Consider the following 19619-nt stretch of genomic DNA (forward strand, 5'->3'; position numbering starts at 1 on the left):
GTTCCTGGCTCTGTCGGCTCCTCTGCAGAGGGTTTCCCTAAGAAGGTGGACCTAGCAGGGTCACCGGGGGACGGGGAGCTGTGCCTCACGGCCCTCACTTCGTCGGAAAAACCCTCATGCAGAGTTCAGAAACTTGTGTGTTGAGTATGTCGCTGTGAGCCTCCACCATTTACTGGTGGGTGCAGCCTGAACTGTCTAGAGACAGACCAGACCAGCTGCACAACACAGACACTTCAAACCTGAGGACAAAAACTAAGAGAACAGAAAAATAAAGGAAACTTAGCTTACAACCATGCAGCGCTACAGGAGACGGCAGCACTGCAGAGGTGAGGACCGGCACCTGTTTGAAAGAGACAAATACACACAAACACACACAACAACAGACGAGAAACAAACACAGAGAGAGGAAAAAGTGGTTATACAGAACTTGAGGACATTACCTACATGTAAATGTATAAATAATTATAAATCTGTTGTGTTTTCTTTAACAATGTCAGAAGGAGTGAGGCACTGAGGCACCGTCTTCCGCCCCCCGACGCTCCTGCTGTGCCTCCTCCTTCTGACAGGAACTGCCTACAGAACAAGCATGAATGATGCCTGAGTGGACACACACAACTCACAAGTTCCTGGCTCTGTCGGCTCCTCTGCAGAGGGTTTCCCTAAGAAGGTGGACCTAGCAGGGTCACCGGGGGACGGGGAGCTGTGCCTCACGGCCCTCACTTCGTCGGAGAAACCCTCATGCAGAGTTCAGAAACTTGTGTGTTGAGTATGTCGCTGTGAGCCTCCACCATTTACTGGTGGGTGCAGCCTGAACTGTCTAGAGACAGACCAGACCAGCTGCACAACACAGACACTTCAAACCTGAGGACAAAAACTAAGAGAACAGAAAAATAAAGGAAACTTAGCTTACAACCATGCAGCGCTACAGGAGACGGCAGCACTGCAGAGATGAGGACCGGCACCTGTTTGAAAGAGACAAATACACACAAACACACACAACAACAGACGAGAAACAAACACAGAGAGAGGAAAAAGTGGTTATACAGAACTTGAGGACATTACCTACATGTAAATATATAAATAATTATAAATGTGTTGTTTAACAATGTCAGAAGGAGAGAGGCACTGAGGCACCGTCTTCCGCCCCCCGACGCTCCTGCTGTGCTTCCTCCTTCTGACAGGAACTGCCTACAGAACAAGTATGAATGATGCCTGAGTGGACAAACACAACTCACAAGTTCCTGGCTCTGTCGGCTCCTCTGCAGAGGGTTTCCCTAAGAAGGTGGACCTAGCAGGGTCACCGGGGGACGGGGAGCTGTGCCTCACGGCCCTCACTTCGTCGGAAAAACCCTCATGCAGAGTTCAGAAACTTGTGTGTTGAGTATGTCGCTGTGAGCCTCCACCATTTACTGGTGGGTGCAGCCTGAACTGTCTAGAGACAGACCAGACCAGCTGCACAACACAGACACTTCAAACCTGAGGACAAAAACTAAGAGAACAGAAAAATAAAGGAAACTTAGCTTACAACCATGCAGCGCTACAGGAGACGGCAGCACTGCAGAGGTGAGGACCGGCACCTGTTTGAAAGAGACAAATACACACAAACACACACAACAACAGACGAGAAACAAACACAGAGAGAGGAAAAAGTGGTTATACAGAACTTGAGGACATTACCTACATGTAAATGTATAAATAATTATAAATCTGTTGTGTTTTCTTTAACAATGTCAGAAGGAGTGAGGCACTGAGGCACTGTCTTCCGCCCCCCGACGCTCCTGCTGTGCCTCCTCCTTCTGACAGGAACTGCCTACAGAACAAGCATGAATGATGCCTGAGTGGACACACACAACTCACAAGTTCCTGGCTCTGTCGGCTCCTCTGCAGAGGGTTTCCCTAAGAAGGTGGACCTAGCAGGGTCACCGGGGGACGGGGAGCTGTGCCTCACGGCCCTCACTTCGTCGGAGAAACCCTCATGCAGAGTTCAGAAACTTGTGTGTTGAGTATGTCGCTGTGAGCCTCCACCATTTACTGGTGGGTGCAGCCTGAACTGTCTAGAGACAGACCAGACCAGCTGCACAACACAGACACTTCAAACCTGAGGACAAAAACTAAGAGAACAGAAAAATAAAGGAAACTTAGCTTACAACCATGCAGCGCTACAGGAGACGGCAGCACTGCAGAGGTGAGGACCGGCACCTGTTTGAAAGAGACAAATACACACAAACACACACAACAACAGACGAGAAACAAACACAGAGAGAGGAAAAAGTGGTTATACAGAACTTGAGGACATTACCTACATGTAAATATATAAATAATTATAAATTTGTTGTTTAACAATGTCAGAAGGAGAGAGGCACTGAGGCACCGTCTTCCGCCCCCCGACGCTCCTGCTGCGCCTCCTCCTTCTGACAGGAACTGCCTACAGAACAAGCATGAATGATGCCTGAGTGGACAAACACAACTCACAAGTTCCTGGCTCTGTCGGCTCCTCTGCAGAGGGTTTCCCTAAGAAGGTGGACCTAGCAGGGTCACCGGGGGACGGGGAGCTGTGCCTCACGGCCCTCACTTCGTCGGAGAAACCCTCATGCAGAGTTCAGAAACTTGTGTGTTGAGTATGTCGCTGTGAGCCTCCACCATTTACTGGTGGGTGCAGCCTGAACTGTCTAGAGACAGACCAGACCAGCTGCACAACACAGACACTTCAAACCTGAGGACAAAAACTAAGAGAACAGAAAAATAAAGGAAACTTAGCTTACAACCATGCAGCGCTACAGGAGACGGCAGCACTGCAGAGATGAGGACCGGCACCTGTTTGAAAGAGACAAATACACACAAACACACACAACAACAGACGAGAAACAAACACAGAGAGAGGGAAAAGTGGTTATACAGAACTTGAGGACATTACCTACATGTAAATGTATAAATAATTATAAATCTGTTGTGTTTTCTTTAACAATGTCAGAAGGAGAGAGGCACTGAGGCACCGTCTTCCGCCCCCCGACGCTCCTGCTGCGCCTCCTCCTTCTGACAGGAACTGCCTACAGAACAAGCATGAATGATGCCTGAGTGGACAAACACAACTCACAAGTTCCTGGCTCTGTCGGCTCCTCTGCAGAGGGTTTCCCTAAGAAGGTGGACCTAGCAGGGTCACCGGAGGACGGGGAGCTGTGCCTCACGGCCCTCACTTCGTCGGAGAAACCCTCATGCAGAGTTCAGAAACTTGTGTGTTGAGTATGTCGCTGTGAGCCTCCACCATTTACTGGTGGGTGCAGCCTGAACTGTCTAGAGACAGACCAGACCAGCTGCACAACACAGACACTTCAAACCTGAGGACAAAAACTAAGAGAACAGAAAAAGGAAAGGAAACTTAGCTTACAACCATGCAGCGCTACAGGAGACGGCAGCACTGCAGAGGTGAGGACCGGCACCTGTTTGAAAGAGACAAATACACACAAACACACACAACAACAGACGAGAAACAAACACAGAGAGAGGAAAAAGTGGTTATACAGAACTTGAGGACATTACCTACATGTAAATGTATAAATAATTATAAATCTGTTGTGTTTTCTTTAACAATGTCAGAAGGAGTGAGGCACTGAGGCACCGTCTTCCGCCCCCCGACGCTCCTGCTGTGCCTCCTCCTTCTGACAGGAACTGCCTACAGAACAAGCATGAATGATGCCTGAGTGGACACACACAACTCACAAGTTCCTGGCTCTGTCGGCTCCTCTGCAGAGGGTTTCCCTAAGAAGGTGGACCTAGCAGGGTCACCGGGGGACGGGGAGCTGTGCCTCACGGCCCTCACTTCGTCGGAGAAACCCTCATGCAGAGTTCAGAAACTTGTGTGTTGAGTATGTCGCTGTGAGCCTCCACCATTTACTGGTGGGTGCAGCCTGAACTGTCTAGAGACAGACCAGACCAGCTGCACAACACAGACACTTCAAACCTGAGGACAAAAACTAAGAGAACAGAAAAATAAAGGAAACTTAGCTTACAACCATGCAGCGCTACAGGAGACGGCAGCACTGCAGAGATGAGGACCGGCACCTGTTTGAAAGAGACAAATACACACAAACACACACAACAACAGACGAGAAACAAACACAGAGAGAGGAAAAAGTGGTTATACAGAACTTGAGGACATTACCTACATGTAAATATATAAATAATTATAAATTTGTTGTTTAACAATGTCAGAAGGAGAGAGGCACTGAGGCACCGTCTTCCGCCCCCCGACGCTCCTGCTGTGCCTCCTCCTTCTGACAGGAACTGCCTACAGAACAAGCATGAATGATGCCTGAGTGGACACACACAACTCACAAGTTCCTGGCTCTGTCGGCTCCTCTGCAGAGGGTTTCCCTAAGAAGGTGGACCTAGCAGGGTCACCGGGGGACGGGGAGCTGTGCCTCACGGCCCTCACTTCGTCGGAAAAACCCTCATGCAGAGTTCAGAAACTTGTGTGTTGAGTATGTCGCTGTGAGCCTCCACCATTTGCTGGTGGGTGCAGCCTGAACTGTCTAGAGACAGACCAGACCAGCTGCACAACACAGACACTTCAAACCTGAGAACAAAAACTAAGAGAACAGAAAAAGGAAAGGAAACTTAGCTTACAACCATGCAACGCTACAGGAGACGGCAGCACTGCAGAGATGAGGACCGGCACCTGTTTGAAAGAGACAAATACACACAAACACACACAACAACAGACGAGAAACAAACACAGAGAGAGGAAAAAGTGGTTATACAGAACTTGAGGACATTACCTACATGTAAATATATAAATAATTATAAATATAACAAAGAAATAAGAAAGAAAACGTTGCTTCAAACCATGCAGGATTACAGGAGACGGCAGCTGTCTAGAGGTGAGTTTGTGTGATTCTTTTTCTGTCAGTGAACAACCTAAAAACAGGAAAAAAGAAAGAAAACTTACCTTCGAAATCTGTAGGGTTGTTTCCTCTGAGACATGTTGGAGTCTGTAAACAGCTACTCCAAAAAGGATCCAGGTGTTTCAAAATACTTCTTTGGTGAACGTTTCAATTCTGCTAACATAAATGCTGCAACTAATGAACTAAAATTCATTGCTTTTCACCCCTATTTATAGACTTTTGCGGATCAACGCATCAAAGCATCAAAGGACCAAATTTGTTGTAAGATTCTAAATATATGTGACGCCATCATCCTGTAAGCTTTGGAGCGTGATGTCACAGGGGCGGGCCACGCCCCCCGCCGCCATGACAGTAGGCCAGACTAAGGATACAGCTGCAGCTACGGTTCGTTAGCAGGGAGTTAGCTCGCTAGCTTCTATCTAAATACAATATAGCATGTCCTGACTGCGGGTTTTGGAAACAAATTAAAACGTACAGCTCTGCTATCACTTCCAGCATAAATGAAGACCGAAAACTAAACAGCAGTGACGTTTGTAGGGTTACTGAAGTTGGGCTAGCTGGTATATAATGATGTGCTATGTGACCGCTAGCGACACAGCTATGTTAGCATAATATAAACAAGCTAACTTTTTTTCCACTCGATAAAAATTAACGTGAGTGTTCTCGGTGGTCAGGAACAAATATGGCAGGATGACATTTTAAAACAAAGTAATTCAGAGTTGAATTTGCAGGACGGATGTGACTAGGGTTGCCAACCGTCCCTTAAAAAACGGAATCGTCCCGTATTTAGAAACAAAAGTACACGTCCCGTATTGAGCTAATAAGGGACGCACTTTGTCCCGTAATACAGTGAGAATCAAAAGTAGTCTATAACTTTTAATGGAATTAACACTTTGTTTGAAAACATAATTCCCAGCCCCTCTCCTGCTTTGTGACCAATGAGCTGACAGCACACTTATGACAATTCGAGTATGACAAGTCAGATTACCGCTCATCTCATTGGTTGAGGAAAGGTCGCTTACGGAGAAAATACCGGAAGACAACCGATGACCACAACAACAAGCATGGCCAACAGGGAAACAAACGCCGACACTGCGGTGCAAGTCTCGGACGGCACACTGTGCGTCCATAAAATGAAGGTTATAACAGAAAATCTGTCGCTCGCTCTCTCTGTCTTTCACTCACACAGACACACCACCACATCAACTTTGCTAAATTGCTAATGAAAAACATTGATCAGGCAGCTGTGATTGAGCAGCAATGTAAATCCAACTATTTTCACGGTTGTTGTGGTCGTGATAATTTTGTGATGCCACATGGAAAAGGCTCGGATGAGCTTTCCAAAGTTCTACAAGTTGTGCCTCCATCGCTTGTGTCCAGATCACACGCTGCACAGCTGTGCTGCAACGTCTTTTTCACCGACGTTTACGTGTTTGCGCGTGAGCAGCTGCGGTGACACCCTCACGAGCGATTGATGATCGGGAGCTGGTCGTGAGGTGTTAATCGCTTCTCGTTACCCCACGTATACTACACGACGCACGATGAAGGCCAAAATCGGGCTGATCACCAAATCGGTCGCACGACTCAAAAATCGGCTCAAAATGGGCCAAAAATCGCACAGTGTGAGCCCAGCATTAGAGCAGCAATGTTTGTTCGCTCAGAGAAAGAAAAAAAAAGGCTGCAAAAGTACAGGGAAGAATGGGAAAAGGAAAACACCTGGCTGGAAAAGTGCACTATAAAGCGCACTGCACTGTGTGCTGGCGCACTTTTTCCATAGGCATGCTTCTATTGGTGGGCACATGAAGAACATGAGGGGCATGAAAGCTCGGGGAACCCTTTACCAATTTTTTGTCCGCCAGGCCACGGCAGAAGCAGATATGGTATGTAAACACTGGTTTGTTTTTTTTAAACCCTCTGGTTAAGGTAATATGGGCATGTGCAGTGAATATCAGGGCTATGTGGCCAGAAGTGTAATAATATAATTTATTTTGTGTAATAAACAACTGCAAGGATAGATGATTACAACAAATAGATCACTAATACATAAAAGTAATACATAGATGAATAATGATGATGAGTTAAGATGCGTAATCATGGGAACAAGTGGGTTTACAAACAGGAGCAGCTGATTAGCATTAGAAAAGCTGAAATAATACCTCAACTGAAGCCAACTGTACTAAATGCACTAAATGTGCACTGTTACAAGAATATTTTTCGTTCTATTGCTTTCTATTAATTTATATAATTTTAAGTTAAGTAGGACAGAGTTCTTTTAAAGAAAGATTTACTTATATTCTCAAAAGTTAAGCATGACAGGCTTCTGTTTAAGAAAGAGACCTGTTTTACTGTGTTAATGTTGTCATTGTGAGCTAAAAATAAATGGCTAAATGATCATTTGTTTCCCATATGGTCATATCACAAAGAATATGCATCTGCTTAAATCAAGTTCAAGTCAAATGGTTAAAAAATAATTTCACACACAAAAAAAGAGCTACCACACTGGGAAGGGTGAAGACAACTGGGTTGCCCGGCCCTGGCCACAAGGTGTCCCTTATTTATTTTTCAGGGAGTTGGCAACCCTAGATGTGACTCAGCTTTCACTGAAACATGAATAGTAACCAACTAACTTAGAGGCTGCCAGAGTGGTTTTGATGCCCCAAATCATTATTGTCTCTTCATTAACAGAAATAAGAATGGCAGGATGCTGTAAAAGGACCAAACTTCAGCCAGCTGAACAACTGAGATAATCCATCCACAATACGAGGTTAGTCATTCATATACTGCTGCATGGGCTGGGCTGTAGTTACATCCTAAGGTTTTAAAAACTGAGCTTAAATAAATGATTAGCGGTAATAAAAGCCGAGGGAGGTCAACAGGGATCACTGACTGTTTTAGGAGCTTTTTGAGATCAAATAGAAGAAAATACATAACATTAAACATGTTAACAGCACAAAAGCCATATTAAACGCAGACTACTTTAGACCCGGAAGTAGGATTCGTCGCGTCATCACTGAACAACCGGATTAAAAGGCTTTTAGTGTTTGTTTGTTTTTCCAATGCGCTGCAGTCATAGATAATGAGATAAAACATGCTAATGTGTGATGCTGCTGCTGTAATTTATGCACATTTCTGCTGCCAAACAATAATTCCAGCAAAAATTTAAGTAGGTATGACGGTTTGCCACTTAACTTTGCCCATCAGAGTATGTTTGTAGCTGATATTCATAAAGCCAGTACGGTTTGACACTTCTTTTTACCCACTAAAGTGTGCTTGTAGGTCACATTCACAAAGGTAGCATGTTTTGGCACACAATTCTTCCTGTCAGAGTATGCTTCTAGTTATCAGAATCAGAATCGTGTTTATTGGCCAAGTATATGTGCAGACACATACAGGGAATTTGGTTCCGGTAGATGGTGGCTCTCAAGCACAGCAATGTAAATCACTCTCTCTCTCACACACACACACACACACACACACACACACACACACACACACACACACACACACACACACACACACACACACACACACACACGTCTATATATACACATTACACATACATACACAAAGCTGTGTAAACCAACTATAAATAACGGATCTAAACTTATATACATAAAATACAGAAATGAATGAGGTGGAATGAATACTACAAAATGTACATAAGGTGCAGCTGCAGTCTGGCAGTGGGAGCAGTGTGACAGGTCAACTGTTAAGAAGGGAGATGGCGAGGGAAAAGAAACTGTTCCTGTGTCGGGTGGTCCTGGTCTGCAGGCTTCTGTACTGTCTGCCAGAGGGCAGCAGATCAAAAAGTCTGTGTCCAGGGTGTGAGGGGTCTGTGATGATTTTCCCTGCCCATTTCCTGGTTCTTGAGAGGTACAGATCCTGGATGGAGGGCAGGGGGGCGCCGATGATCCTTTCTGCTGCCCGTACAGTCCGCTGCAGTCTGCTCCTGTCCTGTTTAGTGGCTGCTCCATACCAGACTGTGATGGAGGAGCACAGGACAGACTCAATGACCGCAGTGTAGAACTGGATCAGCAGCTCCTGTGGAAGACTGTACTTCCCCAGTTGTCTCAGGAAGTACATCCTCTGCTGGGTCTTTTTGAGGATGACGTTGATGTTGGTCTCCCACTTCAGGTCCTGGGAGATGGTTGTACCCAGGAACTTGAAGGTCTTCACAGTCGACACAGGGCTGTCTGATATGGTGAGGGGGAGCAGAGTTGAGGGATGTCTCCTGAAGTCCACTGTCATCTCTACAGTCTTAAGAGTGTTCAGCTCCAGATTGTGCTGACTGCACCAGATTACCAGCCGCTCAACTTCCTGCCGGTATGCAGACTCATCACCATCTTGAATGAGGCCAATGACAGTGGTGTCATATGCAAACTTTAGGAGTTTGACAGCCGAGTTCTTGGAGGTGCAGTCGTTAGTGTAGAGGGAGAACAGTAGTGGTGAGAGGACACATCCTTGAGGGGCACCAATACTGAGGGACCGGGTTTCAGAGGTGATCTCCCCCAGCCTCACTTGTTGCTTTCTGTCTGTCAGGAAGCTGGTGATCCACTGACAGGTAGCTGGTGACACGCTGAGCTGGGAGAGTTTGGAGGAAAGAAGTTCAGGCACAATGGTGTTAAAAGCTGAACTAAAGTCCACAAACAGGACCCTGGCATAAGTTCCCGGGTGGTCAAGGTGTTGCAGGATGTAATGCAGCCCCATGTTCACTGCATCATCCACCGACCTGTTTGCCCGGTAGGCAAACTGCAGAGGGTCCAGCTGGTGGCCTGTAATGTCTTTCAGATGGGCTAACACCAGTCGTTCGAAGGATTTTATGACCACAGACGTCAAGGCGACAGGTCTGTAGTCATTCAAGTCCTGTGATGGTGGGTAGGGCTGCTCAATTAATCGAATTTTAATCACGATTACGATCTGGGCTTTCAACGATCATTAAAAATGACTGAGCCGATTATTAGCCCCTCCCTAATTTATCCGCGACACCTTAAAGGCCGGTCCGTGAAAATATTGTCGGGCATAAACCGGTCCGTGGCGCAAAAAAGGTTGGAGACCGCTGATTAAGAGGACCCGAGGGAAGCTTGGAAAGCTAAGCAGAAGTTATTTGGAGAGTGACTGCCGTTGGTTGAAAAGAGAGTTTAAAAAAAAAAAAACTTCAGTGGTGTTGCACACTATTTTATATTATTTTTTTAAAGTCATTGTTAACCCTTTAAAGCCGGTCAGAGCAGCACGCTCCGTTTTGCGTAACTATTTTTAAATCCCTGTAGAACCTGGACCGTGTAAGCTAGCGCAATAATTTGTTTTGCATATGAAACCGGAGGAGTTGTACTTACATCTGATGCCATCAGCTTGTCCTCGGTCACGGTTTCGTTCCACATATAGCTTTGCAAAAATTGCATAAAAAGCGCTTGCAGGAACAAAAACATAATATTCCAGAAACACGTTTTGCCGTTCCTATCAGCTGTTCGTAACACTTCCCACAGTGAAATGATGCACCTGCTGTTTTCTTTGCAAATCTGCATCATAGGATTGTTTTTTGTTTTTCCTGCAGTATATAAAAATTGCTGTATCTCCAAAATAAAACTATGAAGACACTCAAAATAAATTTCCTGTTGTTGTAAACTATTTTTTGCAACTTTATTGTATTTAAAGTTTTGAGGGATAAGCCTCTTAAATTTCTCCAAGTAGAAATATATGTAAACAAAACAAAAGCGATTTTCAATTTTTTTTTGTAGTTTATTGCACTTTTTTGCAATTTATGTAATTACTATGGACTTAATGCATACATATTATTAAAATATGGGCTATAACAGTTGTATTGATGTATAGCAACTTGAAATGCTCCCACAAATGGCACTACAGCATGTAAAAAAAATAATATAAGCTCTGGTGGACTTGGTTCTATGGTAGGTCTTAAAGGGTTAAATAAATATCGTCAAATAATCGTGATCTCAATTTCAGTGAAAATAATCGTGATTATCATTTTTGCCATAATCGAGCAGCCCTAATGGTGGGTTTCTTGGGAACAGGGATGATGGTGGAGTGTTTGAAGCAGGAGGGAACTTCACACAGCTCCAGGGATCTGTTGAAGTTGTGAGTAAAGATGGGAGCCAGCTGTTCAGCACAGGTTTTGAGGCAGGAGGGTGAGACGCCGTCTGGTCCGGGGGCTTTCCTGGGCTTCTGTTTCTGGAATAGTCAGCTCACATCCTCAGTGCGTATTCTGAGTTTCAGGGAGGAGGAAAGGGGGGTGAGAGGTTTGGTGGAGGTCGTTGAGACTGGATTGGGGAGGGTGAAGGGGGGAGAGGTGGAAGGTGTGTTGGGGGTCAATGTCTGAAGCAATAATAATATATAATAACAAAGGTAGCATGTTTTGGCACGTAATTCTTCCCGTCAGAATTATGCTTCTAGTTTATAATAACAACGGTAGCATGTTTTGGCACGTAATTCTTCCCTATAATAATTATATTTCTTGCTCTTATTAACAAAGGTAGCATGTTTTGGCACGTAATTCTTCCCGTTAGAATTATGCTTCTTGCTCTTATTAACAAAGGTAGCATGTTTTGGCACGTAATTCTTCCCGTCAGAATTATGCTTCTAGTTTATAATAACAACAGTAGCATGGTTTGGCACTTGTTTGTAGAAGGAGTCTGCATGCCAAGGTGCTTAAGTTATACAGCTGTCACCATTGAAGTGATTGGAACACCTGACTATATAAACTTTGACAATGAATTCACTCCATTATAGTTACAGTATATATTTACTGAATATATTTACAGATACATATATTTGACATTTATAGATCCAACAGAACACAGGGAGAAAGAACTGAAAAAGAAACTGTGTACAAATTATGCACATTTGTCGCACAGGTACTTGACCAGGCTGCTCTCATATTGAGCACATCCAAAATGTGCCCATCTGGAACAAAACTCGCACTGCACCTGAAGAGGGAGAAGGGGGGGGGGGGGGGGGGTGTAAGTGTGCTAACCAACATTATGAATTTGATGAGAAAATAATTACTACAGTGGCTTGCAAAAGTATTCGGCCCCTGTGAACTTTTCCACATTTTGTCAGATTGCATTCACAAACATGAATCAATTTTATTGGAATTCCACGTGAAAGACCCTAAAGACTTGCAGCTGTAATTGCAGATAAAGGTGGTTCTACAAAGTATTGACTCAGGGGGCTGAATAATTACGCACACCCCACTTTTCAATTATTCATTTGTAAAAATTGTTTGGAATCATGTATGATTGTTGTTCCACTTCTCATGTGTACACCACTTTGTACTGGTCTTTCACGTGGAATTCCAATTAAAATTGATTTGTGTTTGTGGCTGTAATGTGACAAAATGTGGAAAAGTTCAAGGGGGCCAAATACTATTGCAAGCCACTGTATATTGCATTTGTGGTTTATTTGTTTTACCATTTCAATCATACTGGAGTCAGGATCGGCTTCCAGCATGGAACAAACGACACAGTAGTCATCAGCATTACCTAGAAACACACTGACGTTCAACCTAACAGTTTTAAACAAAACTGAAAGTGCTATTGCAATACAAAAGCACATGACTCAACTTACTTTGATGTTCTAGCAGTTCGCAAGCAATTTCAGTGCGGTGCAGCCCAATGGCTTCTGGAGTGGACAGCACCCTAGTAACCTCTCCACTCAGAAGGTAGTGTTCGGCAAACTGTAAAATATGTTACAGTAATTGCAATTGATTAACTTAATTCTAGTTAAATACATTAAATACAATTGCTTATTAAATACCTTCAACACTAAAACTGCACAACTGAAGGAGTCCATCTGCTTGTTGTGTGGCAGAGTCTCCATTTTCCAATCCACTCGGGACTCTTCCTTTCCTTTCATCTTCAGAAAATTAAGTTTTTCAGTCTAACACATTTTCCACTGAAGTCATCAATTGTGCAGGGACCTGAAAAATCCGGTTCAAGTCTTCCTCCTTTTCGCCCACGTTTCCTCATATTTAGAAGCAGAATTTGATCCCCTACATTGTACACAACATTTTTGCACTTTTTCAGGGCCCGCTTGGCGTATGCAACCTTTTGCTTGTCTTGTGACTTCGCAATGTTTTCTTGTGCATTTTCTTTAACTGCATGTTGTGCTTCACTTTCAGACTGTACATAGTCACTGTACCTTTTGTCGTCTGGCAGAATGATGTTGGAAATCTAAAATTTTGTAGATATTAGCGATTAAAACAAGATGATATCATATTCATAAAGACATTACTGGGTTTTTTTCTTAAATGGTTTCAATTCTTAGTTCTAACATAGAAAGAATTTGACAAACACTCACCGGCACTTCAGCAGGCACTTCTGATGGAAATACTGCCTCTCTTCCATACATCAGAAAAAAAGGTGTGAATTTTGTTGTGGTGTGTACTTTTGACCGAAGTGAAAACAGGGTGGGCTCTAGATACAGATCCCAGTTATTCTGCTGGTCATTCACCAGTTTTCAGAGGGCTCTAAATGCAGGCATAGAAATATGTAAAGACAGTAATGAAAGTTTAATTAGAAGTAAAGAAATTAATAAATTATTAAGTAACAATTAAGTTTGAATAACATAAGTAATGTTATTAAAAACTGTTAGATAAAAATTAGGCATACCTTTTTATGTTGTCATTGGTCTTTTCATCTAGACCATTGGTCTGTGGATGGTATGCTGCTGTGACACTTCTTTCAATTTGCAATAACTTGCAAAGATCAGAGTTGAGCTTCAACAGATAAGGAATTATACTTCTTATACAAGCACACAAGAAAAAAATCTTTGACCCCAGTGAAGTAAAGTTAAAAAATGTAACTGAAAATTATTTAACACTTACTTCATTCACAAACTCTCTGCCTTGATCTGACAAAATCCTTTTGGGGCAGCCATGTCTATATATAATGGAGCACAAGTGCTGGGCTACCTCAGATGCAGATTTTGTTTTTAATGGGAAAGCTTCAACCCATTTTGAAAAGTAGTCAGTTGCAGTAAGTATATACTGGAAGCCACTTGAAGTTTTAGGAAGAGGTCCAGTAAGATCTATACCAATAAGTTCCCACACTTCAGACACCTATCAAGGACAAATTAATAATTTGAATAACAATTTGTATAATGTACACATTAACATTGATGGTTAAAATTAGTTGGCAAACCCTCCTGCCTTTATGAATATGAGCTACAAGCATAGTTTGATGGGTAAACGGGGCATAATATTTACCTGAATACACTGCAACGGTAGCACAGCAGTCAGTGGTTTCCCAACTTTTTGACACTGGTCCCATTCCTGAATCTTTAAGGTAAAAATATTTATGGAGTTCACGTAAATGTTCAACATTCTCATTTGTAAAAAACAAAAAACAAAAACACTTAATGACATATTCTCTAACGAACAAACTATTTAGCAACAATAGTTTGTGTGCGTGTCTTCAAATCTCTGCCAGGCCTACAGGTTATTACTGTAATATCACTAATTAACCATATTTATTTTTATTTTGCAAGTGTACAGTTTCTCTTTTAACTGATATCAAAAAATTTGCTTATTTTAAACGCTATTTAACAACAGTACAAACAGTTAATACATACCCATGTTTTAATGTCAACTGTCATACCAAACCAGTAAAATCTGGAACACACTGCATTTAGCATTTTGTGTGTGCCAGTGTGTCCTCCAATTGGAGATGAATGAAACTCATGAAATATCTTCCTGGCATCATCCATGGTTTTTACTACTCTTCTGGTTCCAACAAAGAGTTCTACATCTGCAGTAAAACAATATATATTTAGAAATTAATTTAACCACATATATGAGTTGTTAGTATTAACAATAAATTACTGACCCTTTTGTTTGAATTTTGAGGCATATCTTCTGAGGTTTTGCCTCTGAGCCTTGTCATATCCTGAAGGGTAGGAGCCCGCAGAAATGAACGCGTAAATCTCTTCCCACTTCTCCATATTTACGAATGTCAGTAAACATTTTCTTATGAGCTTCAATATGTGCAGTTAACAATGCAAATAATTTAACTTATTAAATAACGACATTACCGAAACAGCCTTAAAACACCGAAGCTGCGGACTCAAAAGTGTTGTGCAAATACCACGTGTCCAGTAACTTGACAGCAGACTTCACCAAATCTGCAAATTCGACAGTTTTGTGCAGAAAGCAGATAGCGACTTCACTTTAATATTGACAAACAATCACAAAGGCTTAAAAAATCAAGTATCAACGTCAATAAAAAGTACTAATACTTACTACTTACCTATTCTCCTGCAAATATGACAACGGAGTAGCGTGAAATCACAGCCGGATGCGCTTAGCTTCCCTTTTTGTGTTGTGCGCATGCGCGCACATGCTCAGGAACAACGGGTAGGACGGTTTACGGGGTAGGAGAAATTCCCAGAACACCGGCACGCAAGGCGTATGCAACAGAAGCGAAAAAGAGCACTCATTGCAGGTTAACACCCCCCCCTCTAAAAACATACTAAATTGCTCTTATGGAACACTAATCCGCACATAACTTAAAGATGAATCACACACCTGTCATTGGATCATTGGTGTACATTAACCTTATGTCTATGCACTATTTTTATCTTACAGGCTTGATGTTCGATGAAGGTCTGACAGAAGAACAACAACAAAATAACCATGTCATGGAGGCAGTGGACAGCAGTTGTGTTGGACAAGTGGAGGTTGACGTACCAGCTGCAAATGTGGACAGTGGTGATGGGAGTGACAGTGTCATGGAAGCTGAAGGGCAGACGAAGGATTGTGTGTGCCGTCAACAGGGCAGAGCAGAAATAAACCGACTGTCTGCAGGCGACAATGCCTCCACAGTTTACTGAAACTTTTGGAAAACGAGTAGCCATCATTGTTGACTGTTTTGAGATTCGAACAGAAAGACCATCTAATTTAAAGGCACGCGCACAAACATACTCTCATTACAAGGGTACACACACCATAAAATACCTCATCAGGATTACACCCCATGGAGCTATTTCTTTCATTTCCAGGGGATGGGGGGGTCGTGCATCAGATAAACACATCACAAAGAGATGTGGCATTCTTCAAAAGCTGTTACCAGGGGACGTAGTATTGGCTGACAGAGGCTTTGACATCAGAGATGCTGTAGGAATGATGTGTGCCGAGGTCAAGATTCCAGCTTTCACAAAAGGCTACTGTCAACTTGATGCAAGGGACGTTGAACAAACGAGAGCAATTGCCCACCTGAGAATTCATGTTGAGCGAGTAATAGGTGGTTTGCGCAACAAGTTCAAAATGTTACACACTACAATGCTAATCCGATTACTCTTATCATGTGAGGCTGAAGGCACAACACTTCTTGATAAGATCGTTAAGGTTTGCTGTGTTTTTGTTAATATGTGCCCCAGTGTTGTTGTCAAACCAGGGCCAAATGACACTTGCTCCTGTTGAGTATTCTTAAAGCTGTTTTTTTGGATGTACAATACATTGTAAATAGTTGTACTTTGTGTGAAGTTGTTTTTAAAAAACAAAAAAGAATAGTATATTTGTTTGTTTTTCTTTATTATAGATCTATTCACATGTACACAGCAATCACATAAAAATGAAATGCAAACTATTTACATCGCACCACACAGCTGTCATCAATCTTTAACCACAACATGAAACATTACAGGCTATTTAGAGCAGCACGTTGTTTCGAGAAGTATTTCCCAACAAGTTCAGGAAGGCACACTTTACGAAAGAAGTCTTGTGCGTGCTTTAAGCGCGGTTTCCAGAAATCCACAGCAGGGAAGACGCGAATCACAGCAAGGTCTCTCTGTGTCCACACAACGAGGTCACAGTGGTTGGCGCCCGTAACAAAGATGCACGCATTTTTTTTTCAAAGTACCGTCTCTTGGCGTCTGGGCACAATCGGTCGCGATACAGCCCTTTGTCTTTTGCGCTGATTTTGAGCATGGTTCTGGCAGTCCCGAATCTAACACTCCAACACTGTGTGCTTGTTTTGCTTTCTGGCCTACTGACATGGCGCTGCGATCCCACAATGCACTGCGGCGTGACGTCAAGGGAGGGGGCGTGGCCGGCGAGGCGCCATTTTAGCAGGCCAAACAAACGGTTGTAATCAATGGCTGTGTCCCAATTCAGGGGTCTGCACGCTTGAAGTACGTGCACTACGCGTACTATAAGTACGAGAAGTGCGGAAGTGAGAGGCTTGTGAAATGGGACGGTCTAGCCGTCGTCGTGCTGCTCAGGTTGCCTAGCAACCATGATACTAACCGCGAGAAATGTTACATACAGCTTTGTTTGACAGAAATGAAGGAGAAATGTTTTGTTGGTCATTCATTTTTGTCATGACATCACTTTGATTAGTTGAGTATCTGAGGCTGAGACCACAGGACTGTAAAACATGATTGTTGGGCTTCATTTCTGTACTGAACAGTCATTTTAAGATTAGCTAGTAAATAACAATTAGCTAATGTTGTTCATGAGACTAAAACCATCTAACTGTGGTAATGTAAATATAATATGGCCAATATTATATGTATTTGTAACGGAGGGAAGGTGATTTTTGCACAGTGTTATTAAAGGAGGAAACCTTCCTCAAAACGGACAGAGCAGTGGAGCAGCCAAGGGAATGCACACGAATTAAAAACTGTATGTCTAAAATATAATTTATTATATTTAAACAGTTAAAAATGTAAAATGAATTAAAACAACCCTGGCAAGGGAACAACACAATAGAAATCAATAAAACACAACATTAAAAATCCAGTGGCGTCCGCCACAATATAAAAGTCACTAAAAATTAAAAATCCAGGCAAGCGGTGCAGAAGGGGGAAACCCAGCGACGTCCTCGCCTTCCTGTTCGTGTTCTCCGCTCCAGCGCGCTAAACACACACACACACACACACACACACACACACACACACACACACACAAAAGGGCAGCGACAGTAACTACTCTTTTAGCGGCTACCGTTCATTAAAGTGGGATAAGTCAGAAGACTTACCCCGGGTGGGCAGAGCTAATATAAATATAATATAATTATAATTATAATATAAATTCATGCTCCACCGTATCGAAGGCCTTGTAGAAGTCTAAAAATAATATGAAACCATTGCAATTTAAGAGGTCAGAATAATCCAGAATATCTAAAACCAATCTGATATTGTTAGTTATGTGTCTTTTGGGCATAAAGCCAGATTGTGTTTCATCAATAACAGAGTCAAGAACCATCTTAAGTCTGTTAGCTATAATTAGAGCAAATACTTTATAATCATTATTTAGCAAGCTAATTGGTCTCCAATTATCAATCGGTCCGGAATCAGCGTAGTCAAACCTTGATTCATCGTAGTGGGAAGCTGTTGGTTTCCTATGCTTTCTGCAAATACCTCAAGAAGAAAGGGAGACAACTCTTCAGAAAAAGTTTTATATAATTCAGCAGTAAGACCATCCGTACCTGGAGATTTATTATTTTTCAATAGCCCAACTGCATCTTTGACTTCTTCTAATGAGATGGGTTGATCACATAATATAGAATCTTCTTGGCTTATAGATTTAACATTCAGCGATTCTAAGAGATGATTTGCAGCTTCCTGAGAAAATGTAGAGCTATAAAGTTCCTTATAGAAATGACTACAATATTTAGAGATTAATCTGTAATCCTCTGTTATAACCCCATTTATCATTAATTTGCTAATATTATTTATGCTTGAGTGTTTCTTTTATAAACTGAAGAAATAATGGGAATTACGCTCACCTTCTTCAAGCCATTTAGATCTTGATCTGATAAAAGCTCCTTTTGCTTTGTCTGTGTATAAACGATCTAATTTATCTTGTAATTTAGCAAGGTTCAATTTATCCTCTTCAGTTAAAGTGTCAATTTGTTTATTAGATAACTGTGTGATTTGAGAGATTATATTTTCTTCCTCTAATCTTTTGGATTTTGCATTAAGGCTGCCAACCTTCCTTAAATATTTGCCAATTTCAAATTTTAATAATTCCCAATTATTTCCATACTTTAAATCTTCTTGAGCTATAGACCAAAAGTTTGAGATCAGTTCTTTAAGCTCCTTTTTCACATCGTCTTTTTGTAATAATGAGCTGTTGAGTTTCCAGTATGTAAATTTAACAAAAGAAGAATTAGATAGAGAAGTTAGATTTATTTTAATATATATGGCTTTATGATCTGTTGCTGGAGAAGGCCAAGCACCTACATCTATGCTATTGCTGTCAAAGCTCTCTGAAACTAACCAAAAGTCTATCCTTGAATGTCTCAAGTTAGAATTGTTGCACCAAGTAAACATTTTGGACTGAGGATATTTGAATCTCCAAATGTCTGTAAGTTTCAGGCGTACCATAACAGCCTTCAATGTGGTATTAATTCTGTTCGAATGTCCTGGAGGAAATTTATCTAATTCAGCATCCATAATACAGTTAAAGTCTCCACCTAGTAATAATTTTGCATTTGGAAATTTATTTAACCAGCTAGATTTTTTTTTTCAATCGCCAAAAATAAATGATCATTTTCTAGCTTCGTGTTAAACCCGTATATGTTAGTTACAATTAAGACTAAATCATTATATTTTATGACTTGACATATGTAATGACCTGCAGAATCACATTCTGTATGTAAAACATCCCCATTATATCTGTTTTTTAGGATTGATACCCCAGCTGGTCGCTCAGTTCCATGAGATAACCATATAGAATTTCCCCATTGAGATCGCCAAAAACTA

At 42.2% G+C, this 19619-nt stretch overlaps 1 long non-coding RNA gene across 1 annotated transcript; it reads left to right on the forward strand.

The window, feature by feature from the left end:
* The first annotated feature begins 4647 nt into the window (after positions 1-4647).
* Positions 4648-16349, forward strand: LOC308398962. The gene is made up of 3 exons (XR_013972046.1): positions 4648-6781; positions 7587-7665; positions 15499-16349. It is a non-coding gene; the product is annotated as an uncharacterized lncRNA (long non-coding RNA).
* Positions 16350-19619: the final 3270 nt, after the last annotated feature.

This window comes from Rhamphochromis sp. 'chilingali', assembly GCF_963969265.1.
Source record: "Rhamphochromis sp. 'chilingali' genome assembly, chromosome: 6".
NCBI classification, from domain to species: domain Eukaryota; kingdom Metazoa; phylum Chordata; class Actinopteri; order Cichliformes; family Cichlidae; genus Rhamphochromis; species Rhamphochromis sp. 'chilingali'.